At 39.9% G+C, this 4,469-nt stretch overlaps 1 protein-coding gene across 1 annotated transcript in view; it reads right to left on the reverse strand.

The window, feature by feature from the left end:
• The window catches only part of HSD17B3 (hydroxysteroid (17-beta) dehydrogenase 3), a 57,679-nt gene that overhangs the window by 35,378 nt on the left and 17,832 nt on the right, over positions 1-4,469 (reverse strand). Inside the window, exon 2 of the mRNA XM_014545691.1 lies at positions 2,229-2,275. The gene's annotated coding sequence lies outside the window, so the exon portion shown is untranslated. The remainder of the gene's footprint in view (positions 1-2,228; positions 2,276-4,469) is intronic.

Here is a 4,469-nt window from a genome sequence, read left to right on the forward strand (position 1 = left end):
AGATATATAGATATATAGATATATAGATATATAGATATATATATAGAGAGAGAGAGAGAAAGACTCTTGGAGCATCAGGGAGGAAGAAAGAAGAATGGAAAAAGTAAAAATATGGTAAGTACAGTACATTTCCTCCTCATCCTTAAAAAAATACAAAGGAATTTGTGGTAAAGAAAACAGTTTAAACACCCAAAAAGCAGTGGCTGCCCTTGAGGAGCTTACTCTGTGCGAAGCACCTCCCCCTCCTCATCCCATTTAACCTTTAAAAAGCCCAGTGGGGCTGCCATCGCCTCCAGCTTATAGATGTGGAGAGTCTGCAGGGAGCATGGAAGGCAGGGTGTGACACGGAGATGGCTAACCCTTTCCCAGTTGGGGCTCCCAGCCGTCACCGTCCACAGCACCCTGTCTCCCCACTGCTCTCCGTGGAGCAGCACTTCCCAGGGAGCAAGGGCAGGCTCGCTGGAAGGGGAAAAGCCTGCATGAAGGGAAGGAGGAAGTCCAGAAAACTGTCTCCCAGCCTTAGAAAAGGACAACAGAGAACACAGGAAAAGGTTACACAAGGAGAAGAGCAAAGCAAGAATCAGTCTAGGACAGAAGCAGAACTTAGAGCCTGAAGGCTCTTGGGAGGTGTGTCTTGGCTGGTGAAGACTAGAAGCCCAGGAATGTGTCACTTGTCCGAAGTCTCCAGACAGTGAGTGCCAGAGTGAGGGCTGGACCCTCAGCGTCTGACGCCCAGGCCACGGCTTTTGGAAACAGTAGAGAAACGAATGCTAAGGGGAGCGTCCCTACGGGTCCCCTCTACAGCAAGAAAAGTATCTGAGTCTCAAGCATCAAGGGGACCACGAGCAGGCCAAGTCAGCATGAATCAGAGGAAAGAATCTGGAAAATCATAAAGGACCCACATTTCTGGGCAATGCCGAGAACTGAGAGGGGAGCCGTGGATGTTTTGGATGAGGGATCAGGCCCTTTCCAGAAACCTGCTCTAAGGTGGAAATGGTTATATAAAAGGTGATACAGGTTTAATGCAAACAGCTAGAAAAATTGTCCTTCTCATTTGGGGAATGGAAGACACAAGACTTTGGAAAGTGGTTGCTGAACAGTCTCCCCAACCTCAACACTCACCTGCTGAGCCTTGAGCACCACTGGCCGTCAGAAAGTTGTTATTCACCAGGTAGGATAAGAGCAAGAGCTGAAGCACAATGTCTGTGCCCAAGAACTTATGGGCAGAGGATACAGGATGGGGCGGGGCAGTCCCGAAAGACCAGCACCGCGAGCTTTTCTAACTGGAATAGTTTAGGTTTGTTCAAGTCCCAGAAGTTTCTGTCAAGTGCCTCCCATACACCTTGCACTGTCCTCTCACACAGGTGGTTTAGCATCTGTCATGATGAAGGCTTCGGGGACAAGAAAACACTTGGGTACTGCACTGCTGTTGGATGTAGTTTTCACAACGCAAATGCATTTGATTCTATTTTTAAGGGGTCGCTGATTTTTTAACAGTCGTCCTCATAATTCCTAAGATTCTACTAGTATTTCTTCCTTTGTATTTCACGTTGTTCAGTATAATGACACCAGTAAGAAATAAAATACATGGAAATTCCAGGAAACAATACTTTATTAATGGAATTTGTAATAATACAGTAATAATAGCATGTAAGACTGCATACGCTATAAAAGTATTTTTAAAGGTACCCATCTATTCCCTAGGTATCTGTCTATCGATCAATCAATCTATCTATGGATCTGTCTGCAGAGCAACAAGAAGCCTGGAGAGAAATACTGAAAGACGCTAACATTGCAGTGACTCGGCCCTATCAGAGCCTCTCTTTATATAACAGTTGTAATACCCCTTAATCTTCGTGGAATTAAAGTCATGGATAATACGTTGTGCCTACACAAATAAAGTTTTAAATCAATATATGCCCTAACCATAATGTAAAGGATACATAAAAGAAAAGTAGTTTATACTTTTTTGAAATTGTGCTTAAGTATATGATGCTTGCGGTACAATTACACTAGAGAATAACAATGCCCCTATATTTGTAAAACAACTCCTAAGGGGAGATACTGCCACCTTTGAATATCATTGCATTTTTTAAAGGTATCCAGGGAGTGAGGTTATGACTTTCAAATTTCCTTTTTTACAGAAAATATTTCCCTTCATAATGAATGTCTGTTGCTGTATAATGTGCTCAGTACAAGAGGCAGAGGAGGCCAAGAACACAACTCACCTCAAACGAATAAGCTTTCCCAATCCCATCTCCTGCTCCAGTGATCACTGCAAAAAGCAGAAATGGTTTCAAAGGAAAGAATTAACCTTTAAAGTTCTCTGTCTAGCTGGCCATGTTTTCTCGCAGGCCACCTCCCTAGGACACTTAATATTCCAAAGCAGCCCTAGCCGGTTTGCTCAGTGGATAGTGTGTCGCCCTGTGGACTGAGGGGTCCTGGGTTCGATTCCAGTCAAGGGCACATGCCCTGGCTGTGGGCTGCAGGAGGCAGCCAGTCAATGATTCTCTCTCATCATTGATGTTTCTATCTCTCTCTCTCCCTCTCTGAAATCAATAAAAATATATATTTTTTAAATATTCCAAAGCAGCACTCAATTTCCCTCACTAAACGTTCACAATAAAACTTTTTTTATTCTTTTTGAGGGATTGGTGAGGCCATGAAAACACACTCCAAAATGAAACAAAGCACCCCAGGCAGGGAACAGTTCCTTCAGACCCCATAAGGGTTTAGCCAGGGGTGGGCAAACTTTTTGACTCGAGGGCCACAATGGGTTCTTAAACTGGACCGGAGGGCCGGAACAAAAGCATGGATGGAGTGTTTGTGTGAACTAATATAAATTCAAAGTAAACATCATTACATAAAAGGGTACGGGCTTTTTTTTTTTTAGTTTTATTCATTCCAACCAGGCCGGATCCGGCCCGCGGGCCGTAGTTTGCCCACGGCTGACCTAGGGCCAGGGGGAAGGGAACAATGGGGACATTATTGTTTAATAGGTATGGAATTTGAGTTTGAGATGATGAAACATTCTGGAGAATGGACAGTGTTCATGGTTGCACAGCAGTGTGAATGTATTTGATGCTGCTGAACTATACGCTTAAAAATGGTTAATAGGGAAAATTTTATGCTAGGTATATTTTACCAGGATTTAAAAAAGTAAAGTAAACCAGTGAGATGCACCTATGAAAAAACAGTGGTACAATCTGGATGTACAAGGCAGGATGATGTCTTTTTGCTGTTATTTTCTTTTCATTTTTACCTATTTATTTACTAGCTACTTATTTAAAATTTACTAGATAAATTGTATCTAATATAGTCATTCTTAAGTCTTAGAGTTATTTCTTAGAGTTACTGTAGATATTTATATGTTATAGATTACTACCATAGGCCAATTTGGAACAGAAGATTCTAAGTACACTTCCCTGTAGATTCTGTCTTAAGGAGGGGCATTCTTTATTAATTAATGTTTTTGGCCTTTTGTCTTACTTTAACCTTTGACATCTCCAATTCGTGCAGCAAATATTTATTGTGTGCCTACTATAATGTTGGGGGCATTGGGACTGTAGCAGTGAACAAAACACAAATAATCCTGTCTTAATGGAGCTTACATTCTAATGTTCTTCATTTCCTTATTGTAAAGAAGTTTTTGTTTCATGAAAATCATTTGAGAATTTTTCAGCAACTTTGATTAAACCATAGGCATGTAGTACCACACTCCCTAAATCAGGAGCTGATGTCCATACTCATTAGTCCTAATGTGTCTTTCTTCTTACAATTTCCATAGGTTAATATCATTCTCTACAGAACAGATTATTATCATTATTATTATTAAATGCCCAACAGACATTTTAAGTTAAAGTTCAGACTTACAATATAGAGCTTATTCGACTGATAGATTATACGTATTTATTTTTTTAAATGGTTAAGTTACCATGCTGTTTTAACTTCTTAGAGACTGTCCATGTTACACCGATATTTGATGCTGTTATTTCTGACTTTAATGAATCTTTTCTTTGCCATTTATGTAATAGAATATGATTTTGGAAAGTTATTTAAATTGTATATAAAATAGAGTGGTACTACTTCCTGTAAAACAACGAGTGCTTTTCCTTATACTAGCGTTAGTTCCCCTTTTCTTTTCTTTTCTTTTCTTTTCTTTTCTATCACATTCTAGTTGTTTCTTTATAAAAGAGGACCTTATGTTCTTTTGAATCCACAATAATATCCAACAGCTTGTTATAGTATTAGTACCATCTATTCCAGTGATGGCGAACCTATGACACGCGTGTCAGAGGTGACACGCGAACTCATTTTTTTGGTTGATTTTTCTTTGTTAAATGGCATTTAAATATATAAAATAAATATCAAAAATATAAGTCTTTGTTTTACTATGGTTGCAAATATCAAAAAATTTCTATATGTGACACGGCACCAGAGTTAAGTTAGGGTTTTCCAAAATGCTGACA

The sequence above is a fragment of the Myotis brandtii genome, unplaced genomic scaffold (genome assembly GCF_000412655.1).
Source record: "Myotis brandtii unplaced genomic scaffold, ASM41265v1 scaffold419, whole genome shotgun sequence".
Lineage (NCBI taxonomy): Eukaryota > Metazoa > Chordata > Mammalia > Chiroptera > Vespertilionidae > Myotis > Myotis brandtii.